Below are 16,351 nucleotides of genomic sequence, written 5' to 3' on the forward strand. Positions count from 1 at the left end.
CATAAATCTTGGAATTCAAAATGGGTACTCAGTGCTCCCCAATACAACATTTTTATATGGTCCTGAAACAGTCTGCTATTTTGGATTATTCCATTTGCAGATTCCATGTGGATAAGTTGCATTTTGTTCCTCATTTACAAGTCTTATGCAGTAATTAGCATTCACAGCATACTATGCTATTTTTACTCTTGTTGGACTGCAATATCTATGTTTTTGTATTATCCACTGTGCACAGCCACTCCCTGCAATGCTCTAACCATCTATGAATCCCAGATTATGTATGTTGCTGTTTACCTGCTTTGCTACTTTTTTCATGTTTTTAGTTAGTATGTGGTGCAGCGGTAGCATTGTCGCCTCACAACAAGAAGTTCTCCCGTTCGATTCTCGGCTAGAGCGCCTTCTGTGTGGAGTCTGCATGTCCTCCCTGTGGTCAAGTTGCGCTCAAAAGACATGCATAAATGTGTGTACCTTCTTTGAAGGTTGGGCGTCGAGCTGGCACCGTAAAAATCTACTGCCAATCATTAGCGGACTGGAGTTCCGCTGTGGCGACCCCTAACCGGGAAAAACCAAAAGAAGAAGTTAGTATCTAAATGGTGTATACCATCTTTATAACTAGTCAAGTTCATGGTTCTTGCATGACCCAGCAGACCTGAAATTTCCAGTAACAGTGGATTTACTAATTCTTAAAATAACAGGGTTTGGTGAGTCACTTGCAGATAACTTTTTATCTTTTTGTGAGGGTTCAACATCATCTGTCCTTTTAACCTTTAAGACTTACAGTTTCTCCTACACTATACTTCTGTTCCCCCTGCCTTCACTAGGTCTCATTTAATCACCCTTTCTAGACACAGTATACAAACCAAAAAGTTACAGAGAGTGCAGAGCTGGGGTTTAAACCATCTAGCTGAAGACCATGAGAGATTAGTCTGAGCCAAGCTAATGTTACACTATAGCTCGTATAATTTTAACAATGCACACAACTCTCGTATTCACTCTGTATCACTATATCACTATATAGCACTGCCTTCTCTTTTTCTCTTTTATCCTGTACCTACCGCCAACATAAAAAAACTCTTAACTAAACTTAAGCCCACCAAATTAGCAGCAGACAACCTCCCAAGTGAATACCTACAAATCGCAGCTGATGCTCTGGCCTACCCAGTATTCATCTTGATTAACTGATCTCTGTCAGAAAGTTACGTTCCCACACTGTGGAAAGTATCACATATAATTCCCCTCCAGAAAGGAGGACCCTTCACAGAACTAACCAATTAACGCCCCATAGCTATTCTCTCTCCACTCTCCAAAACACTAGAGAGATGCATACACTCTCAGGTCTCAGACTACCTCCTTACTAACAACCTCCTTTCCAGTACTCAGCATGGTTTCCGACCAAACCATAGCACCACCACTGCCTTACTCTCCTTTACTAACACTATCCTTCAGCATAAAAACAATGGCTATCTCTCCTCTGCTACTTTCCTAGACCTATCTAAAGCATTTGACGTGGTCCACACAAACAACTTATCTCTGTCCTCAATAACTTATCCTTCTCTCAATCAGTCACCAACTGGTTTCAGAGTTACCTGTCTGACTGCCAGCCGTTGTATGGCAGAATGACATATCTCCCCAACTGCCTGTCTCCATAGGGGTTTCACAAGGATCCATCTTTGGACCCCTACTCTTCTCTGTTTTCTCCAATAATCTAGCATCTGCCACCAAACATGGCACACTCATACAATACGCAGATGACTCAACCATCATCTGCTCAGCCCAGTCCCTACCCAAACTGCAAAAAGTCACACAGGAAGCCTTTTCCTCTGTTGAAACTTGGTTATCCGATGCCCAATTAATACTCAACCCAAACAAAGCTAAACTACTCATCTTCCAACCCACCAAACATACTCAAAACAACTCTCACTTTAACATCACAGCAAAAGACAACACCACTATATACCCAACTGAACACACCAAATTGCTAGGAGTGGAAACAGACAATAAACTAAAATTTGACATTCACATATCCATGACCATAAAAAAAGTCCACAAAAAACTAGGAGCGTTATACAGAAATAAACAACTTCTCACCAAAGCAGCAAAGATTTCAATAGCAAATTCCCACTTTATCTCCACCCTACTTTATGCCTCTCCAATATATACCAACCTAAGGCAATGCGATCTAAACAAGCTAGAGACCTGCTACAACAAAATCGCCAAATTCGCCACAGGGGCATCCTACCGTAGTCACCACTGTCTCTCACTTGCTGAACTGGGCTGGCTTGAACTCCCTCACCTCCTTCAATGGTATCAACTCTCACTCACCCACAAACTAGTAAACAATCCACTAAATGTCCCATCCCTCCAGAATCTACTCCAACCCTATCGCACCACCAGACCACTAAGATCCAGCAACAAAAATCACTTGCAGATCACTAAAGCCAATAAGTCTGCCGGTGAAGCACTATTCTCTTGCACCATAGCCAAATTATGGAACTCCCTCCCACCCACAATTACCTCCATACCATCATGCACCCACTTCAAAACTTTACTAAAAGTGCACCTAAAAACATGCTGGCTATGCCCTTGCAGCTCCCACTCTAAAATCACCCACCCCATCCAACCACTACCTTTCTTTCCACTCCACTAACTACCTTGATTATAGCAAGCTCAGATGCTCATAAGCCTAGTACTTATTATACAGCAGGAACTTCTTATTGTAATATTTGTTAATGTCTGTTATGTACTTCACAGATAAAGATTCTAGTGGTCTACTGATGTACTATGTTCTTCATCTGTAAATATGTTGTAAGTAATTGCTATGTTATATTGTTAATCGCTATGTAATCCAATGTAACTACTGTCTCTTTATATTAACTGTGGAGCTTTTCTCCCCGGGCCTCCGCTGAAAATGGACCTACGTCCAGTCGGACACTCCCGGTCACCAAATGTAAATAAATAAATAAATAAAATAAAATATAATCAACATGCTAATCTTTATACTAAAAAAAAAGGTACCTGAAACTCAGGACTGCAGAATGTGTATGTCAGTAAGACTGTTTACTTTTTTCTTGCTTTTGTTATTTGCATATGATTAATAGAATCTGACCTTGTTTATAAAAGATCAGCTTTGTTCAAAGGCTGAAATACAAGATGTAAGAAGCAACACAATGTCCATTTTGCATCCCAGCTGGTACTGAACAATTTAACTTCCCTGTTGTTGTTTTTTTCATGTTATTATACTTGAAAGTCAGGTTCAATTTAACATTTACTAATAGATGAACAGTGTCTTCATTGTTTATCAGCATCTGTCTCTCATTGAGGAAAGCTATATACAAAGATATGAGGAAGTGATTTTAGATACATTCTGGAAACCACATAAGATTCATTAATTAACATCTTCACCCTCTCTGGTAGATGCTCTCCCTTGCTGTTCCCGTGCAATTTTTACATTCTCTGTACTGTTGTGTGTCTTATCATCTTATCAAGTGGAGCCACAGATGTCTTACTCATAACCATAATCACAATTACCAGCCCGGAGCTGACCACAAACCATTACATGCTTAGCTAACAGTGAGTCAACAGCATTCTCTAGCAAGCAACAGCATCACACTCCCTACAGGTCTACTTTTTTAAAATGTTATAATTTGTTAACTAGGTAAGTGGGCCCATGGACCCTTTTATGTGCGTGCGTGTGTGTGTGTGTGTGTGTGTGTGTGTGTGTGTAAGATAGAGAGAGAGAGACAGAAATGAGAGATGTACAGACAGACAGAGGGACAGATAAAAGTGCACACTGATGAATAATGTATGTTCTTCTGTGCTTTTCTTAGAAGGAAACATTTTGTATCCTTCCATCACAGGAATAAATCCGCATTTACTGAAAAAGTATTACAGACATTTGTTATTCCATTCCCAGACTTGGGTATCTACTGGCACCGCCATTCCTGTTTTTATTGCATCATTTCCTTTCCACGTGATACCTCCCAGAAGGAAACAACAAAGGTGACAAAGGCAAATGCGTGAAGTATAACAGCAACAAGCTTCACCTAGTGACTCTTGCACATACAGGTGTGGATAGGCACATTTGTTTATAATGCATACAGTGACATACTGGGGCGCCATCTATGAACAGAAGATGCCTAAATGAAGTCCACCCCCATGTTACGATAAGCATTGTTCCATATCCCACTGTTATTGGAGTGTGAGGGCATTTATATACATTTTGCATGGACTGCAGTGACTGCTTCCTGATATATATATATATATATATATATATATATATATATATATATATATATATATATATATATATATGTGTGTGTGTGTGTGTGTATGTTTATATATATGGATTCCCTTCACAACCTCCAAGTTTCAAAATTTCGAACTGCAAATGGTAGAGACTATAAGATCAAAGTTTTGAAATTTCAAGCTTGTGAAGTAGATCCATATATATATATATATATAGAGAGAGATTTTAAACAGCTTTATGTGATGTAGGCACCCTTACAGTTATATAAAAGTAATCAAAACATACTAACAAGCTCACATTTACAAACATTACGCATCACTTATATTGTTCTATACAATATAATCAAACCAACATTACATAAATCATTCAGTTCCTGCTTTCTCTTAAACTTCATTCCTCCTCCAAAACATTTTTCTGCATATATCATTCCAAGTATTTCTGTTTTTTCCATGTAAGTTACTCCTACCCTTTTCTAAAGATCCCACTTCCTATTCTTTTATCTCTGCTGCAATATTCACAATTTCAAGTATGTTACGTTCAGAATTTGATTTCCATTTTCTACTAACTGTTTTTTTTGGTGATCACCAGAATTAAACTTAACAAGGCCTCACTATGTCTAGGAATTCAGATTCTGTACCCCAACTCAAAAAATTCATTTCCTTAGTTACACGCATTTGCTCACCCAGTATCCCTGACAGAGTACTCTGTAGGGAATTTTCAAAGTCTGCCAACTCATTACACTTTGAGAACATATGTTCCTAGCCATTTCTTTTTACCTGAGGAACAATTCTTTGGAGTCTGTTTGGGGTATAACAGGATCTATACAAACACTTCCAGGCAAACAATCATAAATTTTATAGATTTTGATGCTTATGTCCTCCCATTGTTTCTTTGTGAATTGTTAATCTAATCTGTCTTTCCAATTTTTTCTGATGTCGTATGTTTGATTCCTATAGTTATTGTGCAATATTTTATATGTCCTACTAATTATCCCTTTTTAATAGCAGCTTCTATTCTAGATTCAACTAATATCTCAACCAATGCAAGTCTTTTATTTAGGATTGCCTGTCCCTTTCTCTTTGCCTATGCTCTCAAATCTGATAGAGAAGGCAATCTCTAGTCTTCAGTTCAAATGTCATCTTGGCCTCGTTCCATTCTGTTACATTTCCCACCCTAATTATTTGTCCCCAGTACCTTGCTTCCTTTGTCAGCTTCCTACAGTAAATTCCAGCCCCATCTTGCTTATCCTCTGTACTGCTAATTGCAGTCATCCTTATCAGCAGAACCTCCTTCCTCCATTCTTGTGCTGACTAGGTTTTTAGTATACTTTCTGCTACCTTATGAATATAATATTCTTTATAATTGTTATTCTCCTTAACAATCGGCATCCAAAATCCCATTCCTTCCATCCCTCTGCTTCATCATTATCCCTTTCTACATTCAGTTGTAGCTTTCTGCTTATGTCATGTATAAGAGCCTTAACTGTGTATCTCTAAAATATCCTTTCAAATTAAGTATTCCTAAACCTCCTTGTCCTGTTAGAAGGATAAACTTATTCCACTTGACTCTTGCCCTCTCCTCCTCCTAGATAAACTCCTTCAACTCTTTATTAATTACTGTTCACAACTTCTCCTCTAGTTGATAAAAATATACCTGACTTATATATAAAACTAAAGGGACTAATAACATTTTTATTGCTTTTACCCTGCTATCCATATCCATAGGCAAGAACTTCCTGTTTCTCAGTTTTTGAATTATCTTTTGTTTAGTCTTTTTCCATGTATCCTTAGCTGCTATAACAGAATTGTTTTTAAGCCATACGCCTAAATCCTTCATTTTATCATGTCCCCATAAATATGGGTATTGCTGAACCAATTCATATGTGTGTGTACATAGTTTACAGCTGTAGCCTTTGTTTTATATTCATTAATTTTATATGCCAAAAAAAAACAGAACTGTCTCAGAATGTTCCACAACACTGAGATGTCCTTTTCTGGTTCTATCAGGTACAATATAATAACATCTGCAAATAAAGCCAACCTTTCTTGAATACCATACCAATTATATATTTATATTTCTAAGTCCCTTATTGTCTTTGTCAGTGGTTCTAAATATAATGTGAATAACAAAGGAGATAGAGGGCACCCCCTGCCTCATTTCTTTGTTCAGACACAACTTATCAGAGAGGAACTCTCCCACTTTGATTTTTTGCCTCAAATCCCTCATATATCCTCCTAATTAATCTTTTTATTGTATCAGGAAATGCAACTGCTTCCATTGCCCTACTCATAAAATCTCAGTGTACTCTGTTGAATGTTTTCTCTCTGCCCACCAACAACAGATTTTTTTCCTTACATTCTGCTTCCCTCTGTATCATCATTGTTCTATTAATGTTATCAAATGTTTGCCTCCCCTCCACAAAACAACATTGATCCATATCGATCAGTTTTGGCAACACCTTTGCCATTCTTTTAGCCATCATAGAGATAAAATATTTATAATCATGGTTTAAAATTGAAATGGGCCTATGAATGGGTCAATGAAGCTTGATCTGATGGGTCTTTACCGTCTTTAGGTGTTACAGCCACCACAGCTTTTTGCAAGATGTTAGTGCTTCCCACTTTTGGTATACTTTTATCAAATATATTAGAAGTAACATATTCAGGAACAGTTTCTGAATTCCTTCTTAGATTTGTTTGTTGCATTTATAACTGCTTTGTCATCAAGATTTACCCATCTACTTCTGTCATTACTTTTATGTCAAATCATTTTTATAGTGGCTGATACATCATTTATAAGTCTTTGCATGCAGATGCAAATTAGCCTACACAAGGAGGACATCCAGCCTGCCATACCCAAATAATAGTGCATCTTGCTCATGGGTCACACTTCTGTCCCTACTCACCCTTTCTCTTTTACCTACCCCACACATTCTTGACTGCCTCCTGGAATGACATTCCATCACACATTAAGGATATAAATGTAATCAGTTCCAGGATTCTCATACCACATGCTGTCATTACTCCTAATCTTCCAAATGATTGGCCTTTGAATTTCCATGACACTTCTAATATACTTAGTAATGGAGTGCCTCCATAACTGCAGACAGTGCTCTCTGGAATGCTACTGTAGTAACATGTCATTAGAAAATGACTACCACTTCTCTGAAGCCCATATCTTGTGCCGCACTTTGGACTCAGTTTGCTCTTGCCGCTACCCTCTTATATTCTTCTAGTGAGCAGCACTCCAAGAAGTGTTTATAATCACTAAATCATTCATTCACTCACCCCAGTGCACCATTTGGTTTTAAAATTCTCTTTGTACAATGTATGTTTTGCTACATAACACAGGCTGTCACTTCCACACCCCCTTCATTAACCCGACCATATCTTTTTACAGTTCAACTGCCTCAGTGTTTTAGTACTTCCACCAGTTTCATTATACCAAATTTTTGGAAATAATCATGCATAAATATTCCAGAGATGACACTGCTACCTCTAACAACAGTTCTGTTCCCCAGTCTCTTATGTATCTTTAATCCTACCCCTCCTATTATGCAACTGATCTCCTCTGAGATTGATTACTAGCTTTTATATGAGATGGAGTTGAAAGTTGGAAGAAATCAGTGTAGACTACATGCACCAGATCCCCTCGGTGTTTACATTAAATTACCTAATCCTACCATTACATTGATTTATTGGTATGGCTTCTTCCTCCCTGTGAATTCATGCTGTGTGTGTGGGTCCAAAAGCTCACTGCCTTCAGTAATTTAATGAGTCAAGTTTTTAAGAGCTTTTTCATTAACTTACACAACACTGACGTTAACTTTACTGACTTGAAGTTTCCCCACTCCTTCCTTGAATCATATAGGTGTACCAAGACCAATAGGATCACTTTCTTCTCTTTTTACCCCCCCCCCCTTCATGATTGATCTATTTAATAGCATCATTAGTGGCCCCACTAAGGCTGCAGATACCACTTTTAGGATGTTCCAAGACAACTTATTCAGGTCTGAGCTTTGCTTTCTAATAGCCTTCTCAACTCCTTTACTATGCCATCCTCTTCCACAAATCATCTGCCAAAATGTGCTTGACCATACCTCACCATCCCATCTGGTCACTGCGTTTGACCATAACTTACCATTACATCTGGTCACTGTGCTTGACCATACCTCACCATCCCATCTGGTCACGTCTTCTGATCTATCCACAGGGGTACCTGAGACAAAGTATTAACTGTATGCATCTGACTGTTCAAAATGGTCTGCAACTTTGTACATCAGCTTTCATCAAAGATTTGCCAGGTTTTATAAGTCTTCTTGTGGCCTTGTACTTCATTATATACAGTAGAACAGAGATTGATATCCTCTATAGTTGGGTGGTGAGATTCGGCTTCAGCAAAAATATAATTTAAAAATTCCGCACAACTTCCATTTTCTACTGTGTTGTTTGGTCCAAAACAGTACACACATACACATTTGTACTATAGCAGTACCCAAGACCACTTTTATTGCTGCCACAGTCTACTCTTGAAGCATGATCTTCTGCAGGGTCATATTATGAGTTCCGCTGGTTCTACCGGAATCATCTGAAACATTCACCTCAGCACTGGCTAAGACAAGGTTGATTCACTGAAATGCTTCTGGTAACCTTCCTGTGTCATTTTCTACCAGTAATCATAGAGGAATAAGGCTATGATCTGTTAACAAGTTACTTCCTGTAGTCTAGAGTTTGATTCCCACAGCCCCCATTTGCTTAATGTGTGACTCGACAAACCACTTAAGCAATCAGGTTACTCAAGTTTTTCATATAAAAGGACACTTGTGTCCTATAGGCTTACCCAGCTAAAAGTAAATAAGTAAAACATTCTTAAAACTCTAAGACATAAAGGATTGTATCAGGAACTACAAAGGGTGATGAGAAATGTGCAGAAATGTGCAGGCATGCTTCCTTATGTCTAATGACAATTGTCTAGAAATAAAGGTACACTAATATGTTCCATACAGCAGTCATTGTGTGTGTGTGTGTGTGTGTGTGTGTGTGTGTGTGTGTGTGTGTGTGTGTGTGTGTGTGTGTGTGTGTGTGTGTGTGTGTGTGTGTGTGTGTGTGTGTGTCTGTGTGTGTGTGGGTGTGTGTGTGTGCGTGCGTGTGCGTGTGCACGTGTGCGCGTGTGTGTGTGTGTGTGTGTGTGTGTGTGTGTGTGTTTGAATCTCTGCTACTGACCAGAACTTAACAAAAATGTATGTAGCACTTTGAAGAAAGAAACTAAAGATAAAGTTCAAAACAGATTCAGGGAGTCTGGATCCATAGCACAGAGCAATGAAGTCTTGACTATGACCTGGGAAGGGGCTGATGCACAGCAGGCAGCAGAGGCAAAGTATCCCAACCCCCCCCCCAAATAAAATAGATTCAGGACTGCTTGACAATGCTAATAAAAATAACTATTTATTTTTGTCAGTCTTCATATGTTTGCTCCCAAACAGGTCAACAAATAAAATATATGCTTAGTGTATACCCCTGACTTGTAAAATAGCACCAGGCAAAGAAAAAAAATTGCTGGAGGGAACCAGATCAGTGCTGTTTCAAAGAGAAACACATTTACAAACAGGTTTTGTATCATGCTAATGGAGAACAGCTACAGTCATTCCCCTCACACCTCTCAACCTGGAAACATCAAAAATCTGGACAAGGCCTATGAAAAATAGGTACAAATCTGTACACTGATTAACATCTAATTTGCATGCATAATTGCGTAACCCCACCGACTCCAATGGAATTGTGGGATACCAACTTTAAAATGCAAACTGAAGATTAGACAACCAAAATATGGCACGCTGCAGCCATTCCAATGTCCCATTACCTGGCTATTTCACCCCGTTTACCATAAACACTAATGTATGCATACTGCTTTACTTCTACAATGATTATTTGGATTTTATTTTTTACATTTTGCAGCACAACAATGCACAAACACTAACAGACATCTGCTAAACAAAGCAATACTGTCTCGCCATGAAAATAGATTTGGCATTTAAACTTCTCTGCTCTTGAAATTCACATTCATTGAAACAGCATTAAAACCCACACCACATCCAAAGAAAATGCATCTGGCCAGTGGTGGATAAAGATTACCTTTGGGCTGTTTTCAGATCAGTGGCCCCTTGCACACAAAACAAGAAACATATATGTGTTCTTTTCTTTGATACACCTTTCTGATTTTATTAACTTACATTCCTTCTATAATCCAGCACACTTGTTAGACAGAGCGCATTTTAAATTTATTGTTTGAAAATGTTTCCAGTAGGCTGTACTGTAAGCAAAGGCAATGAAACAAAATGCATGAGCCAATAATGACAAAACTGCCTAATTTAGAACATTTCCATCATAAAAGTCTACTTCCACACCCACACTATAAATAGAATGACAGTAGTGTAAGCCATAGGCATCTTGCACAGCTTCTCACACTTATTTTCAATTTCAGTTTTTTTTTTTTTTTTGGGGGGGGGGGCAAAAGGTCAAAAACCAGGAATACATTTTATACATTGCTTGTATAATTTTGGAAAGTTGCTAGAATAAAATGTTGTGTTACCACCATGCATTTCACTGGCAAGTATTGAATTCAGGACCCTATGCACTACAGTCAGAGCAATACACCATTATGCCAAATCAGCAGTTTCCTGAAAAATAGGAAGACTGAAACTTAATGGCTATCATTTAGTGAATTCAGTTCTCACTTCTCACCATAGCTCTCAACCTCTTACAAGAAAAAACCTGGAGAAAGCCAATAATGGGAGAATATAAATTCAGTTCTCACTTCTCGCTCACCATAGCTCTCAACTCTTAGCACAAAAAACCTGGACAAGCAACAAAGCCAATAATGGGGGAATACAAATTCTGTTCTTACTTCTCACCATAGCTCTAAACTCTTAACACAAAAAATATGGACAAAGCTCACAAATGGTGGTAGCTAGGGACTTTAGGCTCTTTTTATCCTGGTACACAGTTTTTCATTCAGCTTTTATGTCATTGTTTACTAGAGGATTCCTTTTTTTTCATCAGGTAAACCTGGAACCAGAGATGAATATGCCAACAAGCAATGCTGGGCACAGCAGTGTGATCAAAGGCTATAACAAATCATCATCAAATTTATAGCCAACAAATGCAGTGCTGCAGTGCCCACAGCAAGCCATCTTGAGTTTCTCATTTAGTTTTATGTGTTTCCAAATAAATAATTACAAAAATACCCCAGCAGGCAACAGGACATTAGGATGTAAATGCAACAGCTCACTATTAACCCTCAGAATAATTTTAGGCATTATTAGATAGAAATGCTTCTAGGAATGAAGTCTGTAATCCCAAAAACAATGCAATTTCTGTACTACTTTTTTGTAATAACCTTTATACATGTACAACAGGATACTTAAGCAGAGCTGAATGAGAGATAAGTGTGTTGCAACTGGCATTTAAAATGCAATGAAAGATTGACTTGAATGTACCACTGTTTGATTAAAAAGGGACAGCAGTCACACACACACACACACACACACACACACACACACACACACACACACACACACACACACACACACACACACACACACACACACACTGTTTGTTTCCTTATTTGAGGTCTTCATTCTTGATTCCCCGGCCCGAACTGCTGATAATCCATCCGTTCGCATTTGCAATTCCTCGGCCCATACTACTGATAATATGTCTGTTATAAGAGCTGTTCCCACTCACCAGGCCAGCCGGAAATGATGTGTGCAGGATGTGAGCTCCTTCAGCTCAATTCTGACTGGCTGGTAGCCCTGACGGCACTGACATCATTGTGCATGTGATGACATCAGCACCAACAGCATGAAAATTAAAAAAGTAAAAAAAAAAGCAAAAGGAAAAAAATCGGAAATGAAGGGGTGCCACTCGGGAAACGTTTGGACCCCAAAACTCTGTAACAACCAAGTAATTCGGTATGGTTGGGAGGTATGATTCCCCTGCATAAGGAAGGACCTACCACAGACCCAGGCAATACCAAGCCCATCAGTCTGACTAGCCTCATATGCAAAGCCATGGAAAGACTTATCATGGAATTAATCATTAAGGACATAGGGAACCTGTAGACACTGGACCTGTCTCAGTTTGGATTTTTCAAGGGCAGGTGATGCTTACTCACCCTGGTGAATGTTTTTGAAAAGGTCACTAAAGCACTGGATGAAGGCAAAATAGTACACACTTCATACCTTGACCTGGCCAAAGCTTTTAACACAATTCCCCACTCAGGCATAGTAGAAAAGCTAAAACTGGGAATATACCCCCCTATGTCATCCACTGAACTGCCAACTGGCTCACAGATAGGACGCAGGAAATCAAAACAAGAGAAGTTACCTCCACAAAGAGACTAGTCACCAGTGGATTCCCCTCGAGTTCTGTGCTAGGACCTCTCCTGTTTGGCATCAATGTTTCTGATGTAAAAGCCAAAACCAAAGGGCTCTAGCTGACTAAGTCTGCATATGACTACAAGCTAGAAACAGTCACTGAATCCCCAAATGACTTAAACATTCTGCAGGATAGTTTGTCTCAAATAAATAACTGGTACCAAAAATCATGGGATGAAACTAAATGCCAAAAAATGCATTATTGTATCCTTTGGCAAGTTATCTACCCTAGGGAACTACCACATTAACAATATGGCCCTAAGAGTTGACCCATTTGTTTGGTATTTGGGAACTTATGTGGACAATAGTCTAACCTTTGAGCAACATGTCCATTGTTGTAAGAAAGTCATTCTATATTGCATAGTTTATAAACAATATATTATGTCTAGATCTAGATTATTATTATCTTCCATTATTCAGCCCTCATCATTAAATACAATGCTCTGTTGGCATGCATGCTTCCAGAAGCATACAACAACTGGAATACCCACAGAGTACCTTACTAAGCAGCATGTCCTATATTGATCAATTCAAAGCCCTGTCAGTATACTCAGTATCCTGCAAACTGTTAAGAGGTGGTCAGTGTTTAGCATACATGGCATCTTCCAACCCAGTACTGATGAATTTACTGCATATCAGCAAGTCATATTGCATCAGAAATACTTGGAATAGGCACCTAAATCTGTTCTGCAACAGCAACAGAATGATTTGGAGGGACAGGTATATCTCACAGAGGATACCACTACTCTGGAACAGACTTCCCATCCATATAAAACCAAGTCCATCACTGCCCATATTCTATGGATAGGAAACAGAAAATGAACCCCAGGACTTCCCCCTGAACTTGCTTGCTGAAAATGCTTTATCCTATGCATGGGTCCTATCAAATTATCTATGGTATGACCCCATTTATTCTCATTAAGGGTAATATATAATTATCGAGCATGGGATGGGTAAGGCCAATCTCTAAAGAACTGTGATAGGTTAATTCAACCACAAAAAGGGAAACTGGCCAGGCTTAAAATGGTTCACAAGGGCGGCTAGCCTACTACTTACCTATGAACCTATGAAAGACTTTACTGGGATGTAGTCAGTATACAGTATACATGAAAATGTGCAAACTAAGCCTTGATGGCATGCAGTTCTAGATAAAACTTCTTCTGTTAACATAGTATGGAGAGTTGAGGCTATGAACTTAAACAAAATTCGTCTCACATTCATTTTATTTATTTCTAATTTGTTTACCAATTAGGTAAGTAAGGACTAGTTTCACAAGCAACCAGGGCACAAGGTGATAAAGACTGTTCAAGTACTTTAAAAAGATCATGTTATAGCCGATTAATGTCACATTCCAGATTACAGTAAAATATAGCACTACATATATGCATAAGTGATGAGTTGTTGAGTGTGTGTTTACATATCTATATATATATATATATATATATATATATATATATATATATATATATATATGTGTGTGTATATATATGTATGGTTTACCACCGCATAACCGAACACACGGCAGTCGAACCCAACAATGATCGATTCCGGTAACCGAATGTTTGCATGTGGAACGGTCGGAATGTCGCAAAACCACCAAATGCGACATTTTCAACCAATCTACATCCAAAACGAGTGCTAACATGGGTCACAAAGGGGGTGTGGGTTTGCGATTCAATACAGTTGCATTCTGCAATGTGCATATTTGCCGCACTCCTTTCGGTCATCATGGCTCGACCATCCATCCGTCGGTTATGCAGTGGTAAACCTATATGTGTATATATATATATATATATATATATATATATATATATATATATATATATATATATTCATATACACACACACACACACACACACACACACACACACACACAAACACACACACACACACACACACACACACACAACTTAAGTTGATTACCTTAATACATTTAACAATCATCTAACTACCTCATGACAGATGGTGTATGTTCATTTAATTTATCATTGCAAAATTCTATAGTACAAAGTATAATATAAATAAGCATAGCACAGAAATGTAAGAAATACAGATGCTATGCAAAACAGATTAAGGGTGGATGGTACTCTTAGAGGAAAATAAAAATATTGGAAAGTGTAAAAAACTCAGCAGTATTTACTAATGACATGGAACAGAGTATCTAAGTACATATCAGCAATATGATAGTATGTCACTTTAACGGATTAGGAAGTGTAATGCCTGAGTGAGCACACATGTATAGACAAGCTCCTGTTTTATAGTCAGGGAATTAACTCTGTAGTACGATAAACAAACAAGGTTATGATGAAATTTATTTAAAAGATGAGTTGTGAATTTTTGTTGCTTACCAGGAGCCAATGGTCAGGTTCTTTTGGGCATGCATATTGTGATTTGTTATTATGGAGTATGTTGGCTATGGTCAAGGTGACCAACAGTCCCAGTTTTTCCAGGACAGCCCCGGTTTGGAAGTCTCTGTCCTGGAATCCCAAACATTGTCTTTGGAACACAGAAATGTCCCAGTTTAGACCGCTCAGTCTGAATGGTGACCTGGCTTAATGGGGCAGCCAGTTCCACTGCTTTCCTATCCTGAGCACCTCTGGGGACTTTGCAATTTTTTGGGGATGTCATTGGATATGGGGTAAGGTCGAATGCCTTCACCCTGGCAGGAGCCTTCCATGCTCTGCCACCATCCATCAATCACTCCCTCCAGGACTTCTGTCGTGGTGTGCTCTGCCTGACCCCACTCAGTCAGGCAGGAGCTTTCCAGGCCCCAAACCCATCTGCCCAGCGCAACCTTACTGACTTCTGTCATGGCCACCCCCTACACATCTCCCCTTTGACCTGGCCAAGAGACCTTCCCCAGCTGCGGCCCCCCCATGTCAGGGGACTCTGCCACCTCCATGTCTCCTGCAGGCTGACAAATCATGCCGGATTGCTCATGCCCTTGGACCTTCTCAGGGGAGCTTCCATATGATCCCATCCACCCCTCCGGAACTTCCCTCAGCTGCTGAGTGCCAGATCCATTCTCATGAAGGCTTCAGAGTCCCCCTGCTGTCCCATCCAGAGCAGCTCTGGGGACTTTGAGATCTTTCAAGGATGCCATCGGTTATGGGGTGAATTTGGATGCCTTTGCCCTGGCAGGAGCTCTCCAGGCCCCCCTGCCATTTACCCTGGTGCTTCCTAAAGGATTTCCATCATGGGGAGCTCTGCCTGATCCCTTTCACCCAGGAGCTCGACAGGCCCTGCTTCTCTCCACCAGTCGCCCCCTTAAGGACTTCCATTGTGGGGAGCTCTGCCTAACCCCCCTTACCCATCCCTGCCACTATCTGCCTCTCTACCCCTTCCAGACTTCCTTCTCACAGGGGACATGGTCCATAACCCCTCACCCAGGAGGGAGCTGTCCTGTCCCAGTCACTTTCCACCTCTCTCTTCCTTCCAGACTTCCATCGAGATAGACCTCCTCCAGGTTTACACTTCTCTCCAGGAGAGAGAGCTCTTTTCCAAGGTTACATATCTCCTGACTTCTGCCAAATCATGCAGTGTTGCACATGCTCTTAGAGCCTCTTAGGGGATCTGCCCAGCCTCATGGAACTCTGCTGAGCCGGAAAGCCTCAGACAGTCCCTCATCCAGACTTCTGTGACACTGGTTGTCCCCTTTGACTTGCACCTA

This window comes from Protopterus annectens, chromosome 1.part0 (assembly GCF_019279795.1).
Source record: "Protopterus annectens isolate FY-2018-M chromosome 1.part0, PAN1.0, whole genome shotgun sequence".
NCBI lineage: Eukaryota > Metazoa > Chordata > Ceratodontiformes > Protopteridae > Protopterus > Protopterus annectens.